This window comes from Protopterus annectens, chromosome 9.part0 (assembly GCF_019279795.1).
Source record: "Protopterus annectens isolate FY-2018-M chromosome 9.part0, PAN1.0, whole genome shotgun sequence".
NCBI classification, from domain to species: Eukaryota; Metazoa; Chordata; order Ceratodontiformes; family Protopteridae; genus Protopterus; species Protopterus annectens.
Window position 1 is genome coordinate 397,274,067 of NC_056743.1, and position 17,074 is coordinate 397,291,140.

The 17,074-nt window shown below is 38.2% G+C and overlaps 1 long non-coding RNA gene across 1 annotated transcript in view; it reads left to right on the forward strand.

Annotated features, from left to right (window-relative positions):
- LOC122811231 overlaps window positions 1-17,074 on the forward strand; it is a 1,439,925-nt gene that overhangs the window by 576,190 nt on the left and 846,661 nt on the right. The gene's annotated exons all lie outside the window — the stretch shown is intronic.

Sequence of the window (17,074 nt, forward strand, 5' to 3'; positions counted from 1 at the left end):
AATGTTGGTTGTCAGTGCATTCAGTCTTTACATCAGTACTGTAGTATAACATCATCTCATAATGTTGGAAGTCAGTGCATTCAGTACTGTAGTATAATATCAGCTCATAATGTTGGAAGTCAGTGCATTCAGTCTTTACATCAGTACTGTAGTATAATATGAGCTCATAATGTTGGAAGTCAGTGCATTCAGTACTGTAGTATAATATCAGCTCATAATGTTGGAAGTCAGTGCATTCAGTCTTTACATCAGTACTGTAGTATAATATCAGCTCATAATGTTGGGAGTCAGTGCATTCAGTCTTTACATCAGTACTGTAGTATAATATCAGCTCATAATGTTGGAAGTCAGTGCATTCAGTACTGTAGTATAATATGAGCTCATAATGTTGGAAGTCAGTGCATTCAGTACTGTAGTATAATATGAGCTCATAATGTTGGAAGTCAGTGCATTCAGTCTTTACATCAGTACTGTAGTATAACATCAGCTCATAATGTTGGGAGTCAGTGCATTCAGTCTTTACATCAGTACTGTAGTATAATATGAGCTCATAATGTTGGAAGTCAGTGTATTCAGTACTGTAGTATAATATCAGCTCATAATGTTGGGAGTCAGTGCATTCAGTCTTTACATCAGTACTGTAGTATAATATGAGCTCATAATGTTGGAGGTCAGTGCATTCAGTACTGTAGTATAATATCAGCTCATAATGTTGGAAGTCAGTGCATTCAGTACTGTAGTATAATATCAGCTCATAATGTTGGAAGTCAGTGCATTCAGTCTTTACATCAGTACTGTAGTATAATATGAGCTCATAATGTTGGAGGTCAGTGCATTCAGTACTGTAGTATAATATCAGCTCATAATGTTGGAAGTCAGTGCATTCAGTACTGTAGTATAATATCAGCTCATAATGTTGGAAGTCAGTGCATTCAGTCTTTACATCAGTACTGTAGTATAATATGAGCTCATAATGTTGGAAGTCAGTGCATTCAGTACTGTAGTATAATATCAGTTCATAATGTTGGAAGTCAGTGCATTCAGTCTTTACATCAGTACTGTAGTATAATATCAGCTCATAATGTTGGGAGTCAATGCCTTCAGTCTTTACATCAGTACTGTAGTATAATATGAGCTCATAATGTTGGAAGTCAGTGCATTCAGTACTGTAGTATAATATGAGCTCATAATGTTGGAAGTCAGTGCATTCAGTACTGTAGTATAATATCAGCTCATAATGTTGGAAGGCAGTGCATTCAGTCTTTACATCAGTACTGTAGTATAATATGAGCTCATAATGTTGGAAGTCAGTGCATTCAGTACTGTAGTATAATATCAGCTCATAATGTTGGAAGTCAGTGCATTCAGTACTGTAGTATAATATCAGCTCATAATGTTGGAAGTCAGTGCATTCAGTCTTTACATCAGTACTGTAGTATAATATCAGCTCATAATGTTGGAAGTCAGTGCATTCAGTCTTTACATCAGTACTGTAGAATAATATCAGCTCATAATGTTGGAAGTCAGTGCATTCAGTCTTCACATCAGTACTGTAGTATAACATCATCTCATAATGTTGGAAGTCAGTGCATTCAGTACTGTAGTATAATATCAGCTCATAATGTTGGGAGTCAGTGCCTTCAGTCTTTACATCAGTACTGTAGTATAATATGAGCTCATAATGTTGGAAGTCAGTGCATTCAGTACTGTAGTATAATATCAGCTCATAATGTTGGAAGTCAGTGCATTCAGTCTTTACATCAGTACTGTAGTATAATATGAGCTCATAATGTTGGAAGTCAGTGCATTCAGTACTGTAGTATAATATCAGCTCATAATGTTGGAAGTCAGTGCATTCAGTCTTTACATCAGTACTGTAGTATAATATGAGCTCATAATGTTGGAAGTCAGTGCATTCAGTATCAGTACTGTAGTATAATATCAGCTCATAATGTTGGAAGTCAGTGCATTCAGTCTTTACATCAGTACTGTAGTATAATATCAGCTCATAATGTTGGGAGTCAGTGCCTTCAGTCTTTACATCAGTACTGTAGTATAATATCAGCTCATAATGTTGGAAGTTAGTGCATTCAGTACTGTAGTATAATATGATCTCATAATGTTGGAAGTCAGTGTATTCAGTACTGTAGTATAATATGAGCTCATAATGTTGGAAGTCAGTGCATTCAGTCTTTACATCAGTACTGTAGTATAACATCAGCTCATAATGTTGGGAGTCAGTGCATTCAGTCTTTACATCAGTACTGTAGTATAATACGAGCTCATAATGTTGGAAGTCAGTGCATTCAGTACTGTAGTATAATATGAGCTCATAATGTTGGAAGTCAGTGCATTCAGTCTTTACATCAGTACTGTAGTATAACATCAGCTCATAATGTTGGGAGTCAGTGCATCCAGTCTTTACATCAGTACTGTAGTATAATATGAGCTCATAATGTTGGAAGTCAGTGCATTCAGTACTGTAGTATAATATGAGCTCATAATGTTGGAAGTCAGTGCATTCAGTCTTTACATCAGTACTGTAGTATAATATGAGTTCATAATGTTGGAAGTCAGTGCATTCAGTACTGTAGTATAATATCAGCTCATAATGTTGGAAGTCAGTGCATTCAGTCTTTAAATCAGTACTGTAGTATAATATCAGCTCATAATGTTGGAAGTCAGTGCATTCAGTACTGTAGTATAATATCAGCTCATAATGTTGGTAGTCAGTGCATTCAGTCTTTACATCAGTACTGTAGTATAACATCAGCTCATAATGTTGGGAGTCAGTGCATCCAGTCTTTACATCAGTACTGTAGTATAATATCAGCTCATAATGTTGGAAGTCAGTGCATTCAGTACTGTAGTATAATATGAGCTCATAATGTTGGAAGTCAGTGCATTCAGTCTTTACATCAGTACTGTAGTATAATATGAGTTCATAATGTTGGAAGTCAGTGCATTCAGTACTGTAGTATAATATCAGCTCATAATGTTGGAAGTCAGTGCATTCAGTCTTTACATCAGTACTGTAGTATAATATCAGCTCATAATGTTGGAAGTCAGTGCATTCAGTACTGTAGTATAATATCAGCTCATAATGTTGGTAGTCAGTACATTCAGTCTTTACATCAGTACTGTAGTATAATATCAGCTCATAATGTTGGTAGTCAGTGCATTCAGTCTTTACATCAGTACTGTAGTATAATATGAGCTCATAATGTTAGAAGTCAGTGCATTCCGTCTTTACATCAGTACTGTAGTATAATATCAGCTCATAATGTTGGAAGTCAGTGCATTCAGTACTGTAGTATAATATCAGCTCATAATGTTAGAAGTCAGTGCATTCAGTACTGTAGTATAATATCAGCTCATAATGTTGGCAGTCACTGCATTCAGTCTTTACATCAGTACTGTAGTATAATATGAGCTCATAATGCTGGAAGTCAGTGCATTCAGTCTTTACATCAGTACTGTAGTATAATATCAGCTCATAAATGTGGGAGTCAGTGCATTCAGTCTTTACATCAGTACTGTAGTATAATATGAGCTCATAATGTTGGAAGTCAGTGCATTCAGTACTGTAGTATAATATCAGCTCATAATGCTGGAAGTCAGTGCATTCAGTCTTTACATCAGTACTGTAGTATAATATCAGCTCATAATGTTGGGAGTCAGTGCATTCAGTCTTTATCTCAGTACTGTAGTATAATATCGGCTCCACTGGCACAGAAGGGTGATGGTCTGCCTGGGATCCAGGTGACCTCAGTTCCATTAGAGACTTAGGCATCTGTTGGAGCTGGAGCAGTGAAGGCATGCCGCTGTCCTATAAGGAGAGGGAGCAGAGGCATATATATCTGGGTATACTCTCTGTGAGAGAGGTGCTATCTGCAAGGGTGGCAGGGTCATTGATTAACAAATGTGAAATGTGTAAACGTATCATATTGGCCCATTGTGCGCTTTCTTCTCAGATGCTTCGGGCATGTGCAAAGGATGCAAAGGCTTAAATAAAAAACCCTGATCACCAGCACAAGAATGATATGCATAACTTCCAATATATTCATGTGTCACCCCAGCGAAATGAACGGGACATAGTTTTCTCCCCCTTGTGGATCAAGCTGGTCATAAAAGAAGCAGAGAAGAAGAGGAAAACATATTATAATATATTATAATGCAAAAATCAAGAATTATGTTTTTGCTGAAAATTTTCACAGACAATTTGTCATATCTGTAAAACTGTGCAACCTCCATTTACTTTGCCTGCAACATTTTTGTTCAGGAGGCTTGAGGTTTTACAGGATGGAAAGAAATTACTTTCTGATTTATCTATTTAAATATTTACAGGAATATGAGAAATGATGCCTGTTTACATAATTAACAGAATAAGTAACACCTGCTATCTCTCAAGCTGTACAGCTTACAGGAAAAGTACCGGTGACAGTTTTCTTCAATGTTACCTATAGTTTAACGTGATGTTATAATATAGACTGTAAGCTATTTGCTTTTGGAAATATGAATATGCATATGAAAATATTGCATGCCTTCATAATTAAAAACAAATGAATAACATGTCCAGCATAATGCATTATACATGGATAGTGACAAGGCATTTTAGTGTCTCTCACTGTGACATTTCTCATTATGTGTCTCAGTAATGTGTAGGTTACTCAGTTATGAAAATATTTATATAAATAAGAAAATACGAACAAGTGAAGAGCAGTGGTTAATGTCTCCATTGCAGTGCATCCCAGATTAAACAGTCTTTTCCTAAACATTTTCTTTATTAAGCATTCATAAACAGGAGCATAGTCCTGCTTTGTTTAGGAAAACATTTTTCACGGAGAGCTATATAGGAATAGATATATAACTAACCATACTTTGCAAGATTTAGCTTACGAAACAAAAAGATTATTTTCATGTTTATACACATTATTCCTTTTTGTAAAGTTGTTAAATCAATCTTACAGCATTCAATAGCTGAGGGCAGTAGCAGCACATCTTAACTGTATTTCAATCCTGTTCGTGCTGCTGCATTTTCTACTTAACTTAAAAGGATCACCCATGTGTGTACCTCCACTGACTGATTGTCCTCCTTTTAGTCATGGCAGCCATATATATTTCTTTCTAGCTTTCCCTTTTAGTTTCCTCTTCTCCTGATTTGAATTCTCATCCAACAAAATTTGCATGCCTTGAATGTCAGGAGCAATTCTTGATTTCCATCTCCTAGTTATTGCTTTTTGGCTACTAGTAATATCAAGCTAATGAAGTCTTTTTGCTGTCTTGTTCACTTAATATTCCAGTCATAGCTAAGCATAATGATAATTTCAGACATCTGTACCCGTACACTTGAATATCTTTTCTAACAAGTTTTTTTTTTAAGTCATGCTTTGAATATTTCCAGTTCAGTACAGTTCCAGAAAATGGGATTCCAGTTACACTGGTCACCACTTGCACATCTGTGTGTGCTATTCACTGTTGAAAATGTCTTCTGGAGCCTACTCTGAGAGTAAAGCTATTTATGTAAACACTGCCATGCAGTTATTCTAAACTTTGCTTCTGTAGTAGGATATGTAGGTGCCAAAGCATTTCTTCCTAATCTTACATTCAGTCCATTTTCCCATTATTATTTTTCAGTTTGTGTGCTTGAGATTTTCTTTTATGTAGGCAGACATTTGCTTGTTCTGCTCACTAACTTTTTGGTTGTACCATCCTGTGTGTCCTAGCCTCAACTAAATGCTGAGTTAATTCTGATTAGTCCATTGTTTTCTGTCTGTTAGCTGTAATCTGATGCAGTTTTACTTGGTGGCCCATGTGTAGCAACCTATCAGTTTTCTTTACGTTCCTGTTTTGCCTGTTCCCTCAGTTGTTACTTTCCTCATTTTCTCGAAGTGGATAATGGAGGATTCTTCCTTTTTCCGTTCTGTTGCCAGTTTGTGGTCTTTGGTCATGCAGTTTAAACAGTTGTTTAGCAAAATCTCTTTCTTCAGTTTTTAATTTCCTTGTCCAGAACTATTTTTTGGATATTTCTCCCATCTGGCCAATTCCTAGTTTACCACAGTATCTAGTGTACCCAAATGTTTAGGTTTGTGTTCCAAATATATGTCTCTTCTGTGCAAAAAGCAATTCCCTCCCTCTAGTATTATATGTCTGATGCTGCATACACAGCCATTTCACATGAGTGACCTTATGATACTCATGTAGATCCAACATTGCAAATTCCTCCCATTTGATTGGCATCACACATTTTTTCCATGCCAGCTAGAACTTCTGCCTTTCCAATTAAATTCCTGATTTCAAAATTTGCTATATTGAGTATTACTGAAGTTATGAAAAAGCTTTTCTAGTAATTCTAAATTAACAATCATAGAATAATTTTGTTTCCTATATCTTGCTCTTTCTTATGCTTCCTGTTATTAACTAACGAGTCACCATAAAGAGCTGTAGGCGTTAAAAGAAATATACAGTATACTTAAAGGTAGTATAGATGTGAATAAGTTAAGAAGTAATTAATGTGGGGTGGGGATACTAATACAACTAGTTATGAGTTGTTTTATTTTTATAGCTTTGAGGCATACAGCTGTGGATCATTTTGCACCCAACAAGACTGACCACTTGAGTATGCCCACACTCTGAATGGGTAACCTGACATCCCAAGGTTGATTTCTTTGACCAGCATGGGTCTTGAAAACTCAGGAACCTGAGCTGTTATTATTAAAAAGGAGTTCAAAACTATGTACAGGCTTGGCATAAAGATCTGTTTCTGTTCTGCTGCATTGAATCTTTGTGTCCATAATTATGCATTTCCATGTTATAATTATTGCTAAAATAGTGGGCTTTGGAAAAGCTTTCTACTCTTTCTGATGCTGTTAAGAAGGAAGCTTTGGAAATGTCATCTGTCTTCCACTGTCTGTGGCATTCATGTACCCTGCTGTACCTTTGATGTAGGTTCATTAACAAGGAAGTTATTTCTGGATCTAAGCAACTTTAAACATAACAAAATTGTGAGATTTTACATACTCATCCTTCAAATCTTTTACGGGGCTTTTGGATGATACTGTTACATATAATGGATGCTTATTGGTTTATTTTGGAGAGCCACCCAAGAGGTTTTCCCATTTTGCAATGGGTGAAATGCACTCTCCAAAAAAAGTGCTGCCTTTTGTCCTGTCTTCTGCCTCAGGGTCTTCAGCATGTTGGCCATGGTAAAATAGTAATTATAAAACAATAGTCTCTATATGTTTTGTTACCTGGGCAAATGTTTGCTTGAGTGTCCTCAACTATGTGCTTTAGTATTCTGTCCTAGTATGAGCTTTGCCCAGATTACATTATTTGGGGTCTCCTTTAACACCTCATCCCAGTTTTTTGGAAAGTGCATTTTGTTTATCAGGGTGATGGTACAGCCACTGTTCGGAGCTGCACATTTCTCTCCATTGTGAAAGACTCAGAAGTTTAGGTAGTTAGTCTCATGAATAGCTTGTCAGAATTGCTTTTAAGCTCATCTTCTGCTGTGTGTTTTAGAACTTATAGCTATTACTGTGCTTAATATACCAATGTCTTGCCGCAGTTACAGATAACTGCAGAAGACAATTCTCTGTCAGTGCCTGCAGGGTTGTCATTCCCTCTAGAATCCCAGATTGGTCCAAGTCGGAGGTTAGCGTAGGTTAGCTTCACATTTCTCATTCCACCAAGTCCCTCTGATGCTTCTGACAGGGAAGTACACCTGCTTTGGGACAGATGAGTCAGATTCAAAAGTTTCTCTATATTGACTTTCTAGACCCAATGACAATCCTTCTGTTTTTGCAGGTTGTTGATATTTTTCTATAGCCTGAGTCTCTGCTTTTTAGATTGAATAGTCATGTGAATGAGTAGGAGACACTTGGTTGTACCGCTCAACAGGAAAGCACTGTGAATCTGAGATTGAGCTATGAATAAGGAGTCTTGTCTGTTACAGTCCACATTCCAGTGACTCAAACATCTGGACCAACACATACAGTTGAAACATGAATCCTGTCCTGGAGCTTCAGCTCCAAAGAAGCATCCAGACACTTTTCTGAAGTTGCCCTGTCCTTTGCCAAAGAGAATGTATGTCCCCTCAGGTACTGCTCCCTTCAGCAAGGTATGGTGGTGGTGTATTCTCCGTAAAATATGCTAACTCTTCTTGCATGTTTCCATTGCCATTTTCTCTAATCCCTCAACTTCTTTTGAAATTCCATACAGAAAAACTGAGTCTCATCCTTATATTGCTGAGGTGGCCAGAAAAGCTCATTTTCAAATCTTTTGAATTTTAATTTGTTCCAAGGCAATTCTAATCTGAAATCTGGAGCTGTAGGCCTTTATGCAGGATAGCTGTCCCCTACCTTAAATGTGTGACAGCAGTAATACTTCAAAATCTCTTGAGAGATTTTGAAGGTCTTGAATTCTATTAGAAAGCCATCCATGAGACTTAGCTATAATATCAGCTGTAACAGGTTCTCTGTTTGAGAAATATCTTTTTCCCCATTCTTTCAGTCTCCAGACATGTCTAGTCTATCTCTACCATCTTTTTGACTACTGTGATGAGAACAGAAGCCGCGTTGGGTAGAAGACAGAAACTGGTTAAATATTATATAGTTGAGAAGTTGTGTACAAATACATTTTTCTAATATTTTTGATTGGGGAGATAAAATGGTAATTGGCCTATAGTCTGAAATATCTCTAGTGATTTTGCCATTGTCCAGTGGAATAATGCAGGATTTTTCCTTAGTGAATGGATTTCATTTTCAGATATAGATAGAGTTATCAAAACTGAGACTAAATATACAGTATCCTCGGCTCCTATTTTAAGATGTTCTCCAGGTCGATTGTCAGGAGTTGTAGCAGACTAAGTTTTTGAGATTTTTTTTTTGAAAGTATTATTTATTTATTATTTATTTTATTTTTATTTTGTTAACCGGGATGGTCCGACTGGATGAGGTCCATTTACAGCGGGGGCCTGGGGAGAAAAGCTCCACATAAATTCATAAACACAAATAGCAACAATACTAATATTATACATAGTGTTAAAAAACATTGTTATACAAGTAGAATCTAGTGAGAAAAGAAAAGCAATTCAAATCAGCAGTATTTACATATGCACAGCCTGTTTGTTGTAAAAAATAACAGAGATTACAAGAAGTCCATATTTGCTAAGGGATACCATTAGTACCAAGCATGTTTACTGAAGGCATATACTATGACAGAAAGAGAGAAAGGGTAGAGGTAACATATTTTAGGATTATGTGATACATGGACAGAGCCAAGAACTTATAAGGTGGGCCTTCAGGGAGTTTTTGAGTTGTATGGTATTTGATGCAGAAATCACGGATGGAGGGAGATTATTCCAGGCTTTTGCTATACTATGTGAAAATAGAGCTCTGCCTGCTGTGTTGTTAGCTGATGAGATAGAAGTGATTTGTTGACAGAGCGGAGTGGACGATTTGGTGTGCAGATAGCAATTGCCTAAGAGCGGGAGTTTTGTTGGGCTGTTTTAGGTTGTTGTAAGCTATGACAAGTTGGTGATAGATTAATAGCTGTGGGAGCTCAAGCCACTGAAGTTGTTTAAGAGGTATGCAGTGATGGGTTCAAAATGGGAAATTATTAGCAAACCTGGCAATTTTATTATAACAAGAGTCAAGTTTATCTAGGTCAGATTTCCTAATATAAGTGAGAACTGTTGCTGCATACATTAGTGTGGAAAGAAGGTGAGTTTGAGCTAAGGTGACCTTAGCCTGATCTGATCGACAGTGTTAATGTCTGTATAAGGAACCCATTTTTTTGTGTACCTTTTTTATAGTTTGAGAGATATGGATGTCAAAATAGAGGTTGTTATCTATTTCAACACCAAGGAGTATGTATGGGAATAGGTTGAAAGGAGAAATGTTGAAAGAGATTATTTGACTGAGTAGGGATATCAAGAGCTTGATTAGTTGCCTAGTTGGTTAATGACAGTGCTGTCTGTGTTAAGTGGATATTGAATTGGCTGACTATGATATCATTTTGTTTCTGTGTGTTTTTTCCTGACTGTGTAGCTTGTCCTGGATTTAACAGTTTCTTGATTTAGGCCCAGATCAATTTTGGATTATTAGTGTGTGTGGGTGTGTTTGTGTTTTGATTGATTGAATAGGTTTTCTGATCTTTGGTATTAAGTTGTTTTGTTGGTTTCTTAGTTGTCAATATGTTAGTAAAAGTAGGAGCTGTTTTATTTTTGCACAGACCTTCTAGGCTTTGTCTCTTTGTTTCATAAGTTTGGGATGGTGCAGCAGTAATGTTGTCAATTCACAGCAAGAGGTTCTCCAGGTCGATTCTGTGCTGGGGTGCCTTGTGTGCGATGTCTGCATGTCCTCCCTGGGTTCGTGTGGGTTACCTCTAGATGCTCTGGTTTCCTCCCATGTTACAAAGACATGCACCTGGAGTGTTTCTCCATGGGCCTCAGCTGAAAATTGGCTATGTTCCAAGTCGGAATTTCCCAGTTAACAAATGTTAAATAAATAAATAGTTGCTAAGGATATCTATGAGGCACAGTTGGCTTGGGGGGGGTGTAGTGGCCCATCAGAAGATATCTTCCAGTGTTTTTAGCATTGGTAATGGTGTGTGTGTGTGTGTGTGTGTGTGTGTGTGTGTGTGTGTGTGTGTGTGTGTATATATATGGATTCCATACATTTGGTCGAATTACACTTAGTCGAAAATGATTCCAGGCATTTCACTTCACTAAAAGCTCACTTGGTCGAAGTTCATTTGGTCAAAAATGGAATATAGCCCCTGCCCCACTACAGTGCAGCCCTGGAGTGAGAATATTAAATAAGGGGGGATGTGGGGAGCATAGCCCCCCACATTATGCCAATAGTTTTTACTAAAGATATATATGTCGATGCATTTCTAATGGATATACCTTCTTATAATAGTGAATACATTGAAATTTTGTGGGGGGGCGATACCCCACCACACCCCCCATTTTGGGGGGCTGTGCCCCCCCCTTATTTAATATTCTCATTCCAGGGTTGCACTGGGGCAGGGGCTATATTCCATTTTCGACCAAATTAACTTCATCCAAGTGAGGTTTCAGTCGAGTGAGCTTTTAGTGAAGTGCAATGCCTGGTATCATTTTCAACGAAGTGTAATTCGACCAAATGTATGGAATCCATATATATATATATATATATATATATATATATATATATATGTGTGTGTGTGTGTGTGTGTGTGTGTGTGTGTGTGTGTGTGTGTCAGAAACCAGTTGCAATTGTCTTGAGTGTTTGAGTATGGTTAGTAGGATTTCTGAGTTAAAGAAAGTTGACAGGGTATTGTGGGAAGGGAGTTTGCTGAAAATAGTGATACTATTGACTTGTTTTGTTGTCCTTGTCTCTTCTGGTAATGTTATAGATCCTTGTCTCTTCTGGTAATGTTATAGACTGGCAGGGCAGTTTATTCATTTTTTCTTTGTTATAAATACTTTGTTCATTCCTGTGGGACTGTGTGTCAGGTGATACTGATAAAAGAGCTGCTGGGGATATGCTGTCTGGTGTCTGAATATGCCGAGTTGGACCTGGGTTTGGGTGGTTGTCGCAGCTAAGTTTTATGGTTATGAAGCTGTGATAGTAGACATAGAGGTGTTTTTGCTTAACTTTTGAATAAATGGCTGTTGCTTTGGATACCTGTAGTTGAATAGCAGGATATACGAGTGCTGATATAGATTAGATGAGGCTCAGAGGTATTTTGTTTGGCAGACACAGTGTCGGAGTTTTGTTGGAATTATAAGGGTAATGTATGTTGGAAGGATGTTAAGTGTGCGAGTAGAATTGAAGTACTAGTGTGAGGAATTGTCAAATAAATATTTTGCTTCTTAAATTTAATAAACAGAGGGATTTGAATTTATAGAATTGTACCCCAAGTGCTGAAAAGTAGGAAAATGCATACAAATTATTATGATTAACAGACTAACAGAACAATGCTCAGTGACACAACTAAAGTGAACATGAGCATATTTCCTTGCTGAATTTGAGTGATGTCTTTTTTCAAATATATAGTCTAAGATAATATTCATTTCCTTATATACTGAGTACTGCAACTTACTTGCTGGAAGCTTTTTTGCTTTTGTCAGTTTTAAACTTGCAACGTATACAGACTCCAAAATTAAATAAAATCTGTAAAAGCAGACACCGTAGAAATAGGTGCCTAATTCCCTTTGAGAGAAGCCAGGCAAATAAAAATAAACTGGAGCTGTGTGTAGATACCTTAGATAGCTAGAGCAGAGCTGGTTCTCTCCAATTAGGAATGAAATTCAATTAGCAACTGAAGTTTTGCCTCACTTTAGGATGGCATTTCCTGAAATACACTAAGTGCTCAGGAATCCAAGACAAAACCAAATCCTCATTTGACAGCCATGAAGACAAGGAACCTCATAGTAACATAGGATGCTTATCTAATTTCGTGCATCATTAGGTACAACTAGATAAGGTATTTTTGGATAATGCGATGTAACTAGCAGTTTTACTGTTTTTGGGTATGAAAACATTTATTTTTCACTTATTTTAAATAATTGCTGTTGATTAGTTTCAGAGTCAGGATAGGCTTGGACCCAGTGTAACCTTAAACTGGACAAATCTGTTATTGGAAAATGAACTACTGCTGGAGGTGCATTTTAGCCTTATATAAACTAAACCAGTTAAATCAGTTTGTCACTGCTGTCTCAAAAGGCATGGAAGTGCTGAGTTTTTCATTTCGGTAGAGGCTGCACGATGCTGCTCTTGTCATTCATGCAGTAGTTTATTTATAAAATATCTTACCTTTTCCACTTTAGCTGAATAGCTGCTGTTCTTGTTTCTCTGTTAAAGCACTTTATTCCATTTCCTTTCTGAAAAAAATATGTATTTAATTTTCATAAAACTAAGTGCTATATTTAAACATTTGCCCTGTTTAGCGTTCTGATGAATTAGGCAAATAATAAGATTTGAGCAAAATTAAGTAGCAGTAAAACAAAATAAATTCAAAAATGTATAAATTAGTTGCTAACCTTGACGGCTGTAAAGACCTTGTTAGTTTGATTATACACATTCTTGATATCTTATTATTTCCCTAGTGAAGGTGCAAAAATAAAGTTACTGAAGAACAATGTAAATCATAAAATAGAAATGCAGCACCAAATAAATACAGTACAGTACAAAGAACCCAGAGAACATTCAGAAATGTGTTACAAAGCATATGACAGTACACATCACTTTTACGTACTATGGGATCCTGTTCACTTGGTCTGTCTGATCCGTCATGTGGTTTCTCAAGTTGCTTGTTGGATCTGACTCTGCTGTATCAGTGCACCAGCCTTGAGCCCTTTAGGAATCCTCCCTCCTACAAAGCACACCTTCCCTTAGTTACCTCAGATCTTGTTTACGACCTTAGCAAACCGACACATTCACTTGCAGCCAAGTGCTCCACCTCATTTTTTTCTATAGCAGACTTTGGCCCATTGGCTTTTGGTGGTAGCTTTTATACTTCCAAGATTTGCACTAGATACAGTCATCTTTTTCTCTGCCCTTTTTCTGCCTTTTTGTTCTCTGAGTTAGCCCCTTTCTGTCAGTGGTCATTCCTGTCATTCCAGTTTTTCCTGTGCAGTGGTACTGGTGGTTGAAAAGGTTTCACTGTTATAGTTGTATTGTTACAACATTAAATACTTATACAGTTAGATACTTTGATAGATAGCAACTTTGTATTTACAGTTTATAGGTACAGTAGTTAATACAGTTAGAATTTGGATTGTGTATTACTGTGTTGTTAGTTATTGTATAGTAACATTGCAACCATGTCTGTAACTGTTAAGTCAAAAAGTCTACAATGTGCAGTCACAAAATTCAGCCAAAGGATCTGCATGATTTCTGTGTTTATATGGGGTGCCACACCTATCTGTTAATTGTGAAATGTGTGCAGTGTTTGGGCTCAGAGCTTCAATTAGACAGGAGGAACAAACTGATATTGAAAGGCCTCCTACTGCCTGATTCAAAAATAGCCAAAATTAAGAAAGATTCAGAAAAATCTTCAAACCAGAAGGATACAAATCCAAGAAAGAGTCATACAGAATACTCAGCTTCAAAGTTTTGGAGGTTTGAGGAACACAGGGCCCCCACTTCAACTTACATGCCACCTATGGATAAAATGCCTCTGGAACACATTGCTATTTATGACTCACCAAAAAAGACTTTACCACCTACAGAAAAGTTATATCAGTGCCCTCCATTCAGAACTTCTTCAGTGCTTTCCATTTGGTCCTTAGGTCTTACAGGAGTACCTCAGAAGCCGATTTGGTTCATCTGGTGCAGACATTTCAGAAGACACAGATAGAGAAGGGTTATTATTCTGTCTCCTTCGACTCTGAAGGGGGTTTGGATCTACCCAAATGCCCTCAATTCTTGTTCCTTATCCAGTCCATCTTTTGGCTGTGGTTGCTTTTGAACATATGATCAACCTGGACCCTGTGGCTTCAGGGTAGATTTACCCTGTATCTTTGGAGTTAGGATGTTGGCACTAACTCATTCAACTCTTGTCTTTTCAGAGCTGAAGAAGTCCCAGACCTGAAGATTTGGGGTGTTGACTTTGGCTCCATCATTGTGGACTTTGCCTTCTGCTCTGCTAGTGGTGTTAGAGTCATCAGCCTATGATTGTTTGCTCCAGATTCCCTCATCTGTACCTTCAGGCTTCACAGCTTTGTGGGTCCTTTCAGCAGCATTGTCTGCTTCTCCGAAGGGAGGACTGGATCCAATGGCTGGAGTGGTATATTCGGATGAGATGGAAGTTGCAGCTTCACTCAGTGACCTTCACTCTCCCTTGTCTTCATTTCATTGGACGTGCACAGTTCAGAGTCATTTGATAGGTCTCAAACATCTACTCAGAAGCAACTTCAGTTCTTTGAGGATTCAAGATTCAGGTAACACCTTCCCTAATATGGCAAAAAGAGGACATGTAAGAGGAAGCATGTAGACCCCCCATCAGAGTCCCCCACCTCTGATGCTGACTCAGAAGACAGAGAAGAATCCCAACAGCCTCCTGTGGAAGACACCTCATTTGGTGATATATTAGAATTAATGCGCCAGAAGGGAGCCTGGCCTGCCGATCTTCATACCTCCACCACACCCACCCCAGAATGAGGAAGTATTATTTGAGGCCTATAGGATAGCACCATCTACATCCTAGGTGGTCCCCCCAGCTGATGACTAAGCAGCTAAGAGATCTTGTTAGAAGCCTGACATAAGCCGGATAAGATTTCTTAACTATCAAAAGATAAGCATCACTGGGCCAAATCTCCTGAAGTCGACTTGGTCATTGTGGTGGCAGCCACATAAAGAGAGTTTTCTGAAGGCTCTACATCTGTCTATCCTCCCAACAAAAAGTCCAGGGCAGCGGATAGATTAGGGAAGCACTTGTGTGCTTCAGTCACTTTTGTGTTTAGAGCCGTGCACTACTCACACATATGAACAGGTTTCCTAGAGAATTGTCTCAACAGCCCTACCTATTCTGAAAGCCCAATTAATGATGGAGTCAAGGAAGCAACTGGAAGCTACCTTGACTACCATGTCCAGTATCACAAATCTCTTTATACACCTAATGCATAATGTGGTGGATGGAGTTGCCAGGGCAACAACTGACATAGCCACGAGACCACATGTGTGGCTGTGCTTGTATGATTTTTGGGAAACTATAAAATGTCTTTCGCAAACTCACCATTTGACATGTCATCTTTGATTGGCTCATCTGTGAAAGAGAGAATGCAGAAGAGTGAGCAAGATGTTAAGACCCTGTCTGCCACTGGATGAAATTTGAGGTTGCATGGAGATCTTACAATAAGAATCAGAAAGGACCTTGTTCTGTCTGATTTTGGAAGTGCAAACATCAGTTTGACTTACCTTCTGACAGAGGAGCCCGTGACAGAGATGGAACCTTCAGTGGATGTGGGCCCAGAGGCTGAGGGGGTCCCCAGAACCAGGCATATTACTGACTCTTTTTAGACAGGAGGTTGGAAAATCCCAAAAAGTCTACTCTCCCTCAACCCAGTTTCGAAGCAGGCCATCACATAAGACAAATGGGTAAGAGGGATAATGTCCAGAAGCTGTTGCATTCCATTTTTGGTAACCCCTAACAAGCTCAGCAACCCACTGCCAGACATTTCATCTAGTCCGGTAAAAGGCACAGAAAAAGAGATTACTTCTCTGCTCACTAAAAGAGCTATCCAAGAGGTCCAACCAGATCAGAGAGTATCAGGGTTTTATTCCAAGTTCTTTTGGTTCTGAAAAAGACTCAAGACCTCAGGCCCATTTTGGACATCAGCCTGCTGAACAAATATGTATAGAAAACCGGATTCAGAATAGTCATGGTGCAACTGATTCTCCCTGCCTCAGGGTCAATGAATGGATGTGCTGTCTGGGTCTCCAAGATGCTCATCTTCACATAAAGATAACGAAATAGTTGAGGAAATTCCACTGATTCCATTTAGAAGTCATTCATTATAAGTTTGAAGTCTTGCCATTTGATCTCACCACAGCCCCCAGGGTGTTCACCAGATGTATGGCTGTCATAGCAGCCTATCTACAACTTTCGGGATATAGAATTTTCCCATATCTTTTTAACTGGCTATTGACTGCTCCCACAATAAAGTCTTTTCTGAAAGCCAAGCACTACCTTCTTCTTCTTTGCCAGTTTCTAGGGGGGTTTCAGAGAACCTGGAAAAATACAGTCTCAAACCCACTCAGAAAATTTTCTTAGGGTGTCACCTGGATACCACTCCTTCAATGATCTCTCTTCTACAAGACAGAGTTCAAAATTTATAATCTATAGATCAGTTTCTACGTCTCAACCTCTCCTCCAGCAACCTTAGTTCTAAGAGTGTTGGGCCTGATGGTATCATTAATATCAAGTGGTCCCCTTTGCTTGATTTCACATGAGGGTTTTATAGTGGCTTTTTTCAAGCTCAGTGGTCATAGTGCCTTCATCACTTGTCCAAGACTATAATCATCATAGATTACTGCAGGAAGCATCTATATTGGCGGTTGCAATCTCCAGTGGTTTTAGGTGA